General features: G+C 36.2%; 1 pseudogene; it reads right to left on the reverse strand.

Moving 5' to 3' along the window:
- Positions 1–13,093: 13,093 nt before the first annotated feature.
- Positions 13,094–13,207, reverse strand: LOC115939885 (small nucleolar RNA U3; annotated as a pseudogene).
- Positions 13,208–16,120: the final 2,913 nt, after the last annotated feature.

Consider the following 16,120-nt stretch of genomic DNA (forward strand, 5'->3'; position numbering starts at 1 on the left):
CAGTTGTTTATGATACAAGAACCACACTGGCATACTTTCTGTCCCTTGAACATACCCAGGTCTTTTCCATCTTCAAGGCTTTGCACTTGCTGTTTCTTTTGCTTGCACCACCTGCTTCCTTCCATATTTTTCTTAGCTTCCTGCTTCTTATTCAGGACTCAATGCAAATACTACCTCCTCATCAAAGGACTTCCCTGATGGCTCTAGCTATAGGGGCCCTCTTAGTCACTTATTACCACATTACTCTATTTTCTCATTTTTTCAGTTGTTGAAATTGGCTTATTTGATTTTTGTTCTATGTGTTTATCACATTTTTCATCCCTACACTCCCCAATGAAACCTAAGTTCCTGTAAATATTAGGTGCTATATTCCCAGGGCCTATAAATGAACCTGGCAAATAATAAACACTCAATACTTTCTGGCCAACAGTCATGCTAGCATTTCTTATCCAGTATTTGTGCATCTGCTATGCAAGCACCTAAATGTAGGCTCCTTACTATGGGTCAGCATTTCACTCTGTTGATCGTGGTCATTGTTCTGGCCCACTGAACTGTCTTTATATATGATTCTCCCTTTATCTATTACCTTCCCTGTTAGCTCTATTTCTTAGCTTCATACATAAATGTACTCTCTTTTCTACTATTTATTTGTTTCAAATGTTTTTTTAGAAGCATTTATGCATTTTGAAAAGTAGAGCTGTAAGGTGACAACTACATGAGAAAGGGCTAAGGGATATATTTTGAATTAAAAAAAAAACTAAATATGAACCATATTCTTGTTTTTGCAAAAAGTAACAGGCTTTCAATGTGTGAGTCAGTTTCCTCATAAATCAATTGGAGATTACAATATTTAGTTTGAAATTTTGTTTTGAGGTTTAGTAAAATATAATTTACATAAAGCACTCGGTGCAAAGTTTGGTATGGTGAAGTTACACAAAAGAGAGAATGAGTTACTTCCTGGTTTGTATGGGCTTAGAAAAAGAGGAATCCAGCTTAGGCAAGAGACAAAGAAAGGCATTATATCCTCAAACATATTACTTTATACCTTTTAGTTTTGTAATGTCATGTGAATTACTAAATTAACTTTTAGCATCTTAATTTCCCTTCTTCTAATGTAAGAGACTTGATCAGACGGTCTACATTCTTCTAACTCTAGAATCTCTGGTCAAATTAAAATAATTCACATGGGAGACCCAAAGAAGTGAAATGTTTTGCCTTGGGCCACAGAGAGTCCAGTTTTCTAGCTCTAGTTCCATTAAATACTCAATGATTTTTATATCCTATATTTCAGCCCTCTATTACTGGCTTTCTGTCCATCTGAAGACATTGACCATCATTACTGGATGGATGGGTACTAGGGAAGAGGAGACTGGGCAAGAAAGAGTTTTATTGAGTCTGGACCCTTCAAAAAGAAGGGGGGGTAGTGACAGTGGGAGATTGCAAAGGAATGCTTCAGAGATCCAAAGGGATCAAGAAATCTGTGTAAGCAATGCAGATACTAGTATGTAGCAGAGAGACTCAATGTATTATGAAGAGTTATTTCTTACTTTTCAGCATTATCCAGAACCTTTATCTTGGCTAGCAGCCACGTGACCAGCATGTAGGAAAACAACCAGATTATATAGGGTTAAGAGTTAGCCTTGCCCCCTTTTTTTAGCTGTGTGAACTTCACCAAGCATTTAATGTCTCTATGTGTCTGTTTTCTCATTTGTAATAATTCAGATGTTTTCCAGCTCCTAACTCTCACTTCAGATAGTTGTTCAGGTAAATTTTAAATAAAATGAAACAATCAACATTTCCCAATCTTTTCTGATAATAGGAATTATGTAGGGGTTTCTGTCAAACATACAGGTAATAAAGATTCACCCTGCGAAATTCTGTTTTAGTAGGTTCTGTTTGGTGACCAGAATTTATGTTTTTAACAAATAACGAGGATTTATTTGTAATTCAGGCAGATTTGGAAGACAATGATATAACAGTGCTATGTAATGGTAATATTAGTCAATATTGTGAGAACCACGGAGTCCTGGCTTAAACCAGCCAGTATGGGGAAAGAGGTGGCAAGATGTTCTCTCTCTCCTTTTGGTTCTCATTTGTGTGAGGGAGATAGTAGTGTCTGTTGTCCAAATGTACTGTATTGTGAGGTAAAGATGGAGAGATTTGTTTTGTTTTTGTCTATCTATCTATATATATCTATTTATTTACTTGGTTTGGGAGCTGATGCAAAATTGGTCTCGAATCATAATTCTCCTAATCATAGACTGTTCTATTATTATCATATTTAAATATAATAAAGAAAGAGAGAGAAACAAGGAGATACAGAGGGAGAGAGAGAGAGAGGAGAGACAAGGAGCAAGAATATTATAGTATTATAGTATATATGATAGTATTATAGTTATAATGGCAAATTCATTAACATCATAATTAATTATTTAAATTAAAGGTAGTGTTTTCTCATATAACTGTGATTAGAAACATAAAATTGCAAAGATACCAATCAATATTGGCATAAGGCATATATTTAAACCTTCAGGGCTATTAATTTATTGGCTGTGTTTAGTTGAAACTGAATTGATAAAATTGAGATGCTATTTTCCTTATAAGTCAGCAACGAGTTAGCAGACAAATTATTTTGAATCTCTAACATTCCAAGAGCCATCCATTCTCTAATTTCAGTTGACTGGAGTTACAAAGTAATGCATATATAATTCATTACCAGCAAGAGACCTGGTGGAATTTAGCAAAATGCACTTAAGTATTGAGAATCTTTTATTCCTTTCTTCTTGCACTGAACTTGCCCTTGAGTAAGTTCCTGATAGGGACTAAAAAGAATTTCCAAGGGCATTTTCCAATTTATGATACATGTTTGGTCCTCAAGTCTACTTCCTTTGGTTGCACTTCTGAACTTAGTACTAAGTCTTCTGTGTATGAAAAGGTTTAGTTCCTATAGCAATCATCTGTGAATGAATTGTTACCATGAAATGTCAATAGTCATCTTGGTATATTAGATCTAGTACCTTATACACCTTGCATATAAAAAAATGCCTATATAAGTAACTAATGGATTGTTTCTATGAAGCCCAACTTTTCATCTCAAGGAATTTAAGGTCTATTAGAGATAATAAAACACAGACATCATACACAATATGTATTTGTAAGTAATAAGTATTATATAAAGGGTTCAAATAAAACATCATGGGATTTTGAGGCTGACGTGACAATTTCTCAGTTGTGTGTATGTAGGCACATACATTTACACATATGTGTGCAAATGTGCAAAAAATCAAATTCTCTTCCAACCTCCCCTATTTGTAAGGTATCAGTGACTTTCAAAACTTTTTTTCCTCCTTCTCTACTTCTCTTTCTGAGCACCCAATTTTCAGAATCTAGTTCTTGTTGTGAAGAATGCAGCATTAGTAAACAAATGATAAAAATACTGGTGAAATAAATCTTTTTGTCCTCTCAGAAGTATTTATGTTTTTAAAAAGTATCACAGAAAGAGGAAACCTTAAGAATTCCTTAACAGAGGTAGGATTTCAGACTCCATTGCATTAGACTAGAGAATGTTTTGAAGTGGGAGGGTGAACAGCTTTTCTGACTTCTTGTAAAACATGACAGAGGACATTGACAACTGTTCCTTAGTGGATATAACCATGATCCTTTGAAAGAGACCAATGAGGACATAAGAGGGACATTGAAGCTGACAGACTATGTTTATAGAATTATTGGTGGACCTGCCCTGGTGCCCTTCTCTACTTGTATTGACTTTGTCCACTCTTTTTCTAACCCTCAGTTCATTCTTCTCCTCTGCTAGGTCAATATCCTCTTGGACAACTCTATAGGGCACTGAACTCTTTTGCTTTCATTTCTTGGTACAGTTTCTACATATTTTATCTACCCAGTGGTGATTTGGTAATGATTTCCCTTTGACATGACCCCAGGATAACTCAAAAGTTAGTACTCACTCTTAGACATTTATATCTTGGCAAAGTCCAGTCCTTGGTCCATATCTTCTTCACCTAGTTTCAGAGTAAAGATTTTGTAAGAAACTTATAATCCCCAGTTGTTTGGCATTTGATTTTTATGCACCCTGAAATCTATCTTTCTTACTAAATAATTTTTAAAAGGTTTTAAAGTCTCAGAAGTAGAGAATACCGGTTATGGGCCAAATGTAGAAGGTGGCTAGAACTAGCAGCTCTGCTCATGAAGTCTCTTCTGGATGTGCTACCTCCCTCATTGTTCAATTCAAAACTCTTCAGGACCTCAGGCTTCCACCCCACCATGTGAGGAGCTTAGAAGACATCACTCTCATCTTCATAACTACAAAAAAAGGCTTGAACAAGCTGAAAATAATTAGCTCTTCTTAGAACCATCAGATAATTGAGATTAAAGGGTGAACTGCTGCTCCCAAAATTGAAGAGACAAATAGTTGGAAACAGAGAGTCACAGTTGACTGGAGCAGAAAAGAAAACCCTAGAACAACAGTACTGGGGCAGGAAATCTTAACTAATTGATGATGATGTGTTTGAGGTTCACTGTGGACAGACTCAAAAGTTAAAAAAATCCTGTCTTAACAGGACCCCCCAGACTTGCATGAGTTTGACTTCTAAGAGCTCTTCCAGGTTCTGCCAGGGAGTATTGGAGAGAAATCCCCCTTGTGCTTCTGGCAGAGGAAAGGAAAAAGTAGCCATTTTGAAATATGCCCTAAACATTCTCTTTCTTAATGAAGACTGCCCTTGAAGGAAAGTATTTTTCCGAGCCTAATGACTCAATGGGGTTTACCAGAGCCTAACAAACTTGGAGGAAGAGAAATACCCAACTAGCTCACTCTAGCCTCCATGTAAGAAAAAGTAAATTCCTAATTCTGGACCCTCCCAAGACTTCCTGTCTTAACTAGTGAGTGGAAAAAAAGACCAAGATGTACTTGTGAACTTTGTGCCCAGTACTTGTACACAGAGGCACAAAAAGCTCACAAAAGGATCAAGACGAGACCTAATAATAGGACAAGAGAATGCTTCCTTTCCTTGTGTAGTTTATCACCACATCAGTAGGGCTGCTGTATAAACAGATGAGTGCAACTGTAAAAACTGCCCATGTCAAATCTTATTTAAGAAGAAACCTCTAGGGAAATTGAAAGACAACTGGGAAGACAAAAATAAGAACACCAGAGGAACTTTTAATTTTTCTGACACATAGAGCTACAGCCAACAGTAAGCACAGCCTAACTCATAGCCAGAAAAACAAACAAAAAGCCTCAAACCAAAGGTCTATTTACCTCAGTCTCTTCTACCCAATACATTATGATCAGCTTTCTATAAAAAAAAAAAAAGAGGAATACTAAAAGATAAAAATAGTTTGTTGACACAGAAGTAATATATGGCAGAAATTTTGCAACTGTCAAACCAAGAATTTAAAATAACTGTGATTAATATTCTAAGAGCTCTAATTGAAAAACAGACAACATGCAAGAACAAATGTGTAACGTAAGTAGAGGGATGGAAACTCTAAGAAAGAATTAAAAAAAAATACCAAAGATCAAAATGATTGTAGCAGAAATGAAGAATGTCTTTGATGAGCTCATCAATGTACTGAACATGGCCAATGAAATAATTGGTGAGCTTGAAGAAATATCAATAGAAATTTCCAAAATTTAAGAGCAAAGAGAATAATTTAAAATAATAGAACATCTAAGAACTATGGAACAATTATAAAAGGTGTAACATATATATAATGAAAATTCTAGAAGGAAAAGAGAGAGAAAAAGGAACAGAAGAAATATTTGAGATGGTAACAACTGAAATTTTTTTCAAAATTAATGAAGGATTAAAAAAAAACATAAATCCAGGAAGCTGATATAACGCCAACCATGATAAATACCAAAACAAAACAAAACAAACTATACAAACATGTATCATACTCAAATGCAGATTGTCAAGACATGAGAAAATCTTGAAAGAAGACAGATGGTCTGGGAGAGAGAAGAGAGTGAACATCTTAACTATGGAAGAGCATGGATAAGAATTAAATCAAACATCTCATAAATTATGCTCACAAGAAGACAGTAGAATGAGATACTGAAAATTTTGAAAAGAAAAAACAAAATTATATCACCAATCTACAATTCTGTATCCAGCAAAATTAATACTTCCAAAGTGAAGGAAATGTAATGACTAAGCCACAGAGATGAAAGGTTACAGCATAGAGAATACAGTCAGTGTTGTAGTAGTGTTCTATGGTGACAAATGGTAGCTACACTTGTAAGTACAGTATAATGTATAGTTGTTGAATCACTACATTGTACCCCTGAAACTAATGTAACACTGTGTTTCAGCCATACTTCAATTAAAAAAAAAAAAAGTGGGAAATTCTAGGAAGATGGCAGAGTAGGAGGATCCTAAATTCACTTTGTCCCATGACATACCTAGATGATAGATACATCAGTGCATCCAACCCAGGAAATGACCCAAAGACTGGCAGAACAGACTTTCTGCAGTTAATTATAGAGAAGAGGGCACATTAAAAAAAGTAGGAGAGGCAGAGATGCCATTAGGAGCAAATCTCCAGGCAAGACTAACTACAAACAGGAGGGACATTACAGCACAGGGGAGGGAGGATCAGACCCACAGCAGGTACCCCAGACACGAGGGACCTGTCCTAGGAAGATGAATCCTCATAACATTTGGCTGTGAAAACCAGTGGAGCTTAATTCTGCAAGTTTTTTATAGCAGGGTTAACTCTGGGTACTTGAAAAATCAGCAGGCTGAAACTGAGTCCCCACCTTTAAAGAGCCAGCATATACAACCCCACTGAGATACTATATAGAAGCTATAGTTTGAAGAGTGCCTGGCGTATATATGAAGGAGACTTATTTATTAATCTCAGAACATGTGCTGGAGGGGCAGGGATCTTTAGAAGATTTCTCCAAGAAGAAAAGAGCAGGCAGGCACCATTTCTTTGCCCCCCCACCTATATAGCCAGACATCTGTGAGAAACAGCAGGAATATGCTCCACGTACCTTGCCAACATCACACACCTCTCCCCTATATTTTCCTATGGTTCTGCCCCATCTAATCCACCCCACATGATAGGAGTCCCTCCAAAGCAGCTCCTGTCCTTTTTCATTCTGTGAGCAGCCCTGGGAGGGACCTGCACCACCCCAAAGTGACTCATGCTTTGGGGACGGGGAAATACAAACACACACACAAGTTTGACTACAGCCCCAGCAACTGAATTTTATAACTGGCAATGCAGAGAGAGTGATTTGCTGATCAATGCATGTGCAGCCCCAACAGGCATCTGGCCTGACTGTTGGCCCCACCCACCAACAAAATCTTCTCAGGGGACAAGGAAGAGAGAGTGCCCTGAAGTTTGGGGCAACTGCAGTGCTTGCATACAGGCTAAAGGCAAGCCTCTGGCCTGACTGCTGACATTGCCCAACTATAAGCCCATACCAGCCCTAGACTGGCCTCTTAACAGCACAGGGACCAAGCCTGCCTCATAACAGGCAAAGTGGGCCATTACAGTCAACTGGACTGAAGGCAAACATAACTCAGACACAACAGTACAGTGCATGAAACCCATATAGGAGACACCCCTCAAGCACCTGGTTCCGGTGAACAGGGTCATTGTGCTAGAGGACACCACAGGACCTCTTCTTCATAAGGTTAATACTTTCAAGATCAGGAGATATAACAAATTTTCCTAACACATAGAAAGAAACACAGATAGTTAGACAAAATGAGGATACAGAGGAATATGTCCCAAATGAAAGAATAGGACAAAACAATAGCAAAAGAGCTAAATGAAATAGAGATAAGCCATATGCCTGATAAAGAATTCAAAGTAATGGTCATAATGACACTCACTGGACTTGACAAAAGTGTGGAGGATCTCAGTGGGACTTTCCACAAAGAGACAGAAAATATAAAAACCAGTCAGAAGTGAAGAACTCAATAACCGAAATTAAAAATACACTAGAGGTAATTAATAGTAGATTTCAGGAGGCAAAAGAATGGATCAGTGATCTAGAAGACAGAATAATGGAAAACAACCACGTTGCACAGAAAAAAGAAAAAAGAATAATAAAAAATGAGAATAGATTAAGAACTTAGTGACATCATCAAGCATTATAACATTTGCATTTAGAAATCCCAGAAGGCAAAGAGAGAGAAAAAGGGGCAGAAAATGTATTTGAAGAAATAGTAGCTGAAAATTTCCCTAATCTGGGGAAGGAAACAGACACTCAGATCCATAAGGCACACAGCGATCCCAACAAAATCAACCCAAGGAGGTCCACACCAAGATATATAATAATTGAAATGGCAAAAGTAGTGATAAAAAGAGAATTGTAAAAGTAGCAAGAGAAAAGAACATAGTTACATACAAGGGGAAACCCCCATAGGGCTATCAATGGATTTTTTAGCAGAAACTTTGCAGGCCAGAAGAGAGTGGCATGATATATTCAAAGTGCTGAAATGATAAAAATCCTGCAACCAAGAATACTCTACCCAGCAAGGATATCATTGAGAATAGAAGGAGAGATAAAGAGTTTCCCAAACAAACAAAAGTTGGTGGAGTTCATCACCACCAAACCAGACTTACAAGAAATATTAAAGAAAATTCTTTGAGTGAAAAGAACAGGCCATAATCAGGAATAAGAAAATTATGAGAAGAAAAAAAAATTCACAGGTTAATATAAACATAATAAAAGTAGTATATTAATCACTTACAAAAACCAGTATAGAATTTGAAGCACAAAAGCAGTAAAATCAATTATACCTATAAAAAATCAATCCAGGAATTCACAAAATAGAAGGATACAAAGTAGGACATTATATACATAAAATGTGGGTTGTATGGGGAGGAATTTAGTGCTTTTAGAATGGGTTCAAACTTAAGCAACCAACTTAATATAGACTGCTATATGCATAAGATGTTGTATATGAGCCTAATCGTAACCACAAATCAAAAACTTGCAATAGAGATGCAAAACATAAAGAGAAAGGAATCCAAGAATATTACTAAAGAAAGCCATCAAACCACAAGAGAAGAGAGCACAAGAAGAAAGGAACAGAGAATTAAAATACAACCATAACACATGTAATAAAATGGCAGTAAGTACATACTTATCAGTAATTACTTTGAATGTAAATGGACTAAGTACTCCAATCAGAAGACTTATGGTGACAGAATGAATAAAAAAATGAGACCCATCTATATGCTGTCCACAAGAGACTCATTTCAGACCTAAAGATGCATGCAGATTGAAAGTGAAGGGATGGAAAAACATTTACATGCAAATGAAAGTGAAAAGGAAGCCTGGATAGCAATATTTAATATTGGACAAAGTGACTTTAAAACAAAGGCAATTCAAGGGACAAAGAAAAACACTACATAATGATAAAGGGAACAATCCAACAAGAGGATATAACAATTATAAGTATTTATGCACCCAACATGGGAGCACCTAAATACATAAAGCAACTCTTAACAAATATAAAGGGAGAAATTAACACAACAGGAGGAGAATTTAACACCTCACTTACATCTGTGGATAGATGACCCAGACAGAAAATCAACAAGAAAACAGTGGCTTTCAATGACACATTGGACCAGATGGACCTAACATATTTTTAGAACTTCCAACCAAAACCAGCAGAATGTACATTCTTTTCAAGGACATGTGGAATATTCTCCAGAAGAGATCACATGTTAGGCCACAAAACAAGTCTCAATAAATTCACAAAAATTGACATCACATTATACATTAGGGATGCTAAATAATAGACTACTAAACCATGAATGGGTCAACCATGAAATCAAAGAAGAAGTCAAAACTACATGGAGATAAATGAAAATGAAAATACAACTGTCCAAAATCTTTGAAATACAGCAAAATCTGTTCTAAGAGGGAAGAGTATAGAAATCCATTCCTACCTCAAGAAGCAAGTAAAATTTCAAATAAATGACTTAACCTGGCACCTAAAGGAACTAGAAAAAGAACATTCCAAAGCCAGTAGAAGGAAGAAAATAAAGATTAGAGCAGAAATAAATGAAATAGAGAAAAAGAATAGAACAGATCAATTAAGCCAGGAGTTGTGTCTTTGAAAAGTTAAACAAAATTGAGAAACCTTTAGCCAGATTCATCAAGAAAAAAGAAAGAGGACTCAAATAAATAAAATTGGAAATGAAGGAGGAGAAATAACAGCCAACACCATAGAAATACAAAGGATTATAAGAGAATACTATGAAAAATTATATGCTGACCAATTGGACAACCTAGGAGAAATGGATAAATTTCTACAAATATATAATCTTCCAAAACTGAATCAGGAAGAAATTGAAAATTTGAACATTATGAGCAATAAAACAAAAATGAATCAGTAATAATAAAAAAAAAAAAACCCAACAAACAAAAGTCCAGGAACAGGTAGTTTCATAGGTGAATTCTACAAAGTATTTAAAGAAGAGTTAATACCTATTCTTCTCAAACTAACTCAAAAAACAAAAGAGGAAGAAAAACTTCTAAATTCATTCTATGAAGCCAGCATTACCCTGATACCAAAACCAGATAAAGACACTTCAGAAAAAGAAAACCACAGGCCAATTTTCTGATAAACATAGATGCAAAAATCCTTGATGAAGTATTAGCAAAGCGAATTCAATAACACATGAAAAAACCCATTCACCACGATCAAGTGGGATTTATTCCTGGGATGCAAGGGTGGTTCAATATTCACAAATGAATCAACATGATGCAACACACTAACAAGAGAAAGGATAAAAACCACATTATTATCTCAATAAATGTAGTAAAAACATTTGACAAAGACAAAATTCATTCATGGTAAAAACTCTCCAAAAGGTAGGCTTAGAGGGAACATAAGCTCAACATAATAAAAGCCATATATAAAAAAATCCACATCTGACATCATACTCAATGGTGAAAAACTGAGAGCTTTTCCATTAAGATCAGGAACAAGACAAAAATGTCCACTCTCACCACTTCTACTCAACATAATACTGCAGTTCTAGCCACAGCAATCTGACAAAAAAAAGAAATAAAATCTTCCAAATAGGTAAAGAAGCAGTAAAACTTTCACTATTTGCAGATGACATGATACTATATATAGAAAAATCTAAAAACTCCTGATAAATGATAAGTGAATTCATGAAAGTTGTAGGATACAAAATTAATATACAAAATCTGCCGCATTTCTATACACTAATAATGGAATAACAAAAAGAAATTAAGAAAATCCCATGTGTGATTACACAAAAAATAATAAAATACCTAGAAATAAACTTAACCAAGGAGGTGGAACTCCTTGGTACTTTGAACACTATAAAGCATTGGCAAAAGTAATTGAAGATGACACAAATGAAAAGATCAAGTGTCCACTAATTGATGAATGGGTAAAGAAGATGTAGTATATAAATACAATGGGATATTAGCCATAAAAGAGAATTAAATCTTGCCATTTGCAATATCATGGATTGCCCCAGAGGATATAATGCTAAGTGAAATAAATCAGTCAGAGAAAGATAAATACCATATGATTTCACTTATATGTGGAATTTAAGAAACAAATGAACAAACAAATAAAAAAATAGATTCTTAAATATAGAGAACAAGCTGGTGGTTGCAAGAAGGAAACTGGGTGGAGGGATGGCTGAAATAGGTGAAGGGGATTAAGGGTACATTTATTCTGATGAACACTGAGAAATGTATGGAAATGTTGAATCACTATACTGTACAACACCTGAAAATAATATAACACTCTATGTTAATTATACTTGATAAAAGCGCAAAAAAAAAAGTGAAGGAGAAACAAAACTTTTTTTAAACGTTTATTTTTTTTTAAGATTATTTATTTATTTATTTGAGAGAAAGAGAGAGAGAGCAAGCGAGCACAAGGAGGGGAGGGACAAAGGGAGAGGCAGACTCCCCATTGAGCAGGAATCCTGACGCAAGGCTTGATCCCAGGATCCTGAGATCATGATCTGAGCCAAAGGCAGATGCTTAACCTACTGAGCCACTCAGGCACCCAAAAACTTTCTCAATTAAATAAAAATTGAGGAAATTTTTCAGAAGGAAATCCACGTTGCAAGAAATGGTAAAAGTTCTGCAGAAATAAGGAAAATTATATAGGTCAGGTACTTATATCTACATAAATACCTTTTAAGAGGAATAAATGAAGGTGAAATAAAGTTTATTTTTCTTATTCTTAATTGCTCTAAGAGATAAGTTTCCTGAAATTAACAATAGCAACAATATAGTCAGTGATTATACCTTATAAATAAGTGAAATGAATGTCATATGTCATAAGAGATGCAAGGAAGGAATTACAAATACTCTGTTATGAGGACATTTTGCTACCAGTGAAGTGGTACAGTGTTATTTGAAGTGAATTTGGATTAGTTGTAAGTACATATTGCAACCACAGGGCAACTAAAAAGAGTAAAAGTTAAATAAAAATTGATATGATGAAAGGAGAGGAAATGGAATCTTACAAAATGGTCAATTTAAACCAGAGAAGGCGGAAAGGGTGAAGACAAAAAAAATTACAAAGAATACTGAAAATATATAGGAAACAATAATAAATATGATAGATATTAATCTAGCTATATCATTAATTACATTTAATGTAAATAAGAGATTGTCAGTGCTGATTAAAAAAAAAAGATAAAATATGTTGTCTCCAAGAAATCTACTTTAAATATAAAGACAAGGAGATTAAAAGTAAAAAGATGAAGAGAGATAAACCATGCAAATATTAATCAAAAGAAGCCAGAATAGCTATATTAATTTCAGAGTAAACCAACTTCAAAGAAAAGAAAATAACAAGAAATGAAGAGGGCCATTAGTAATGATGAAAGGGATAAGTCTTCAAGATAACAACAATCTTTAAGGTGTATGTACTGAATAACAGAGCATCATTATACATTAGGCAGTAACTAATAGAACTGCAAGGAGAAACAGATGCATGCACTGTTGTAGTTGGAGACTTCAACAAACTTCTATTGTATCTATTGACTGGCCCAGCAGGCAGAAAATCAGTAAGAATGGAGTTGAACTGAACAGCATCACCAATCAGATGGAGCTATTAATTAATTAATTAATTTATACACTACTTCATCTAACAACAGCAGAATATACATTACTCTTGTAACAAACTATAGAAATGATCCCTGAAAGTACAGTCTTAGAATATACATTCCTCTTAAGTTCACATGTAACATTTACCAAGACAGACAACCAATTCTAGACCATAGAATACGTCTTAACAAATTTCAAATAATAGAAATTAAGCAAGGTTCAGTTATAGGTCACATGATATTAAACTAAACATCAGTAGCGAAAAGAGAGCTGGAGAACCTCAAAATACTTGGAGATTAAATAACATACTTCTATTTTTTTAAATTTATTTTTAATTTATTTTTTAAAGATTTTATTTATTTGACAGAGAGAGAGATAGCGAGAGCAGGAACACAAGCAGGGGGAGTGGGAGAGGGAGAAGCAGGCTTCCCGCCGAGCAGGGAGCCTGATGTGGGACTCGATCCCAGGACCCTGGGATCATGACCTGAGCCGAAGGCAGACGCTTAACGACTGAGCCACCCAGGCGCCCTAAATAACATACTTCTAAATAACACATGGGTCAGTGACAAAATCCTAAGAGAAATTTAAAAGTATTTTGAACTAAATGAAAATTAAAGCACAACTTACAAAATTTGTGGATTGTAGAAAAAAGCAGTTCTTTGAGGGAAATTGGTAGCATTGAATACATATATTAGAAAAGAAGATGTATTTAAAACTACTAATATAATCATACACCTTAGGAAACTAGAAAAAGAAGAGAATTTAAATCCAAAGTAAGCAGGAAAAAAAGGTATAAAATTTGAGCAGGGGGAGGAGCAAGATGGCGGAGGAGTAGGAGACCTGGATTTCATCTGGTCCCAGGAATTCAGCTGGATAGGGATCAAACCATTCTGAACACATACGAACTCAATAGGAGATCAAAGAAAAGAATAGCAACAACTCTCTGAACAGAGAAGCGACCATTTTCTAGAAGGTAGGACGTGCAGAGAAATGAATCCGAGGCGATATTCGGGAGGATAGACGTTGGGGTAGGGGGCCTCCCTCGACCGCTTCTGGCAAGTGATAGAGCCGCAGAGCACAAAATTGGAACTTTTAGAAGTTGACTCCGCTGAGGGACGTCGCTCCAGTGGCTAAGCAGGGGGTGGAGCCCTCGTGGGACAGTGTGGTCTCAGGACCCTCAGGGTCACAGAAAGACCGGGGTTGCCTGAGTGCGGCAGAGCTCCCAGCTATCGGAGCGGGGAAGCTGGCTGCAGAGATGGAGCTGAGGCGCGGGCTCTCAGCTCGGGGTTGCCATAAACCGTGATCCTTGGCACAGTCAGGCCACTGCTTCTCCAGCAGGGACCCAACAAGTGGCAGGTCCGGGGAGACTCCCCTTCCTCCCCCAGGAGGAGAGGCATGGGAGCGCACTGCAGAGATCTGCTGGTTTTGGAGACTCCACACGGGGTCGTGAGCCAGAGATAGAAATGCGCGGTCACAGGCCGGGTGAGCACAGAGTGCAGCCAGAGACCAGGGAGATGAGAATGACTGACTGCTTTTCTCTGGGGGCTCACTGAGAAGCGGGACACCGAGTTCTTGGCTCCTCTGGGGCAGAGATTGGGAGGCCACCATTTCACTCTCCTCCTCCAAAGCTGTACGGAAACCTTGCAGGGAACAAAAGCTCCTGAGAGCAAACCTGAGCAGATTACTTAGTCTGACCCGGCAAGGGCGGGGCAATTCTGCCTCTGGCAAAGACATTTGGGAACCACGGCAACAGGCCCCTCCCACAGAAGATCAGCGAGAACAGCCAGCCAAGACCAAGTTTACTGATCAATGAGAATGGCAGAACGCCAGCGGTAGGGGAATACTGCACATAGAATTCATGGCTTTTTTCCCATGATTCTTTAGTCTTTCAAAGTTAATTTTTTTTAACGTTCTTTTCTTTTTTTTCTTTTTGAATTTTTCTTTTTCCCTTTTTCAACCAACATCTTATCAATCCCTTTTTTAAAAAAAATCTTTTTTATTTTTGATTTTTAGAGTAATATTCTATCCCTTCATAGTGGGTACCCTTATTTTTGGTATATAAGTTGTTCCCTCATTAAAATTTTGCCATATAGTTTCTTCTAACCAATCAAAATATACCCCAAATCTCTAGTGTATGGCTTTGTTCTAGTCTCCTGCTTGATCACATTCTCTCCCTTTTTTATTTTTAAATCCTCTTTCTTTTTTCAACCAATTTCTTATCTTATCAATTCCTTTTATAAAATATTCTATAATTTTCATCTTTACAGTCATATTCCATCCCTTCATTTTATTAACTCTTATTTTTGTACATATATAAGTTTTTCTTTCTTTAAAATTTTGGGAGGCACTTTCTTCTAACAGACCAAAATATGCCCAAAATCTAGGTGTGGCACTGATCTATGCACCAGCCTGATCATATTTGATTATATTCTGCTTTTTTTTGTTTGGTTTTTGTTTGTTTTTATCTTTTTTTTTTCTTTTTCTTTTTTTTTCTTATTTCTTTCTTTCCCTTTCTTTCCCCCCAGTTTCAGGTCTTTTCTGATTTGTTTAGTGTCTATTTTCTGGGGATGTTATTACCCTGTTAACATTTTGTTCTCCCATTCATCTATTCTCTTCTGGACAAAATGACAAGATGGAAAAAATCACCTCAACAAAAAGAAAAGAGGAAGTACCAACAGCCAGGGACTTAATCAATACGGACATTAGTAAGATGTCAGAACTAGAGTTCAGAATGATGATTTTAAAGATATTAGCTGGGCTTGAAAAAAGCATGGACGTTATTAGAGAAACCCTTTCTGGAGAAATAATAGAACTAAACTCTAACCAAGTTGAAATCAAAAAGGCTATTAATGAGGTGCAATAAAAAATGGAGGCTCTAACTGCTAGGATAAATGAGGCAGAAGAGAGAATTAGTGATATAGAAGACCAAATGACGGAAAATAAAGAAGCTGAGAAAAAGAGAGATAAACAACTACTGGATCACGAGGGCAGAATTCGAGAGATAAGCAATACCATAAGATG

Source organism: Leptonychotes weddellii, chromosome 2 (genome assembly GCF_054177405.1).
Source record: "Leptonychotes weddellii isolate Sample4059 chromosome 2, ASM5417740v2, whole genome shotgun sequence".
Taxonomy (NCBI): domain Eukaryota; kingdom Metazoa; phylum Chordata; class Mammalia; order Carnivora; family Phocidae; genus Leptonychotes; species Leptonychotes weddellii.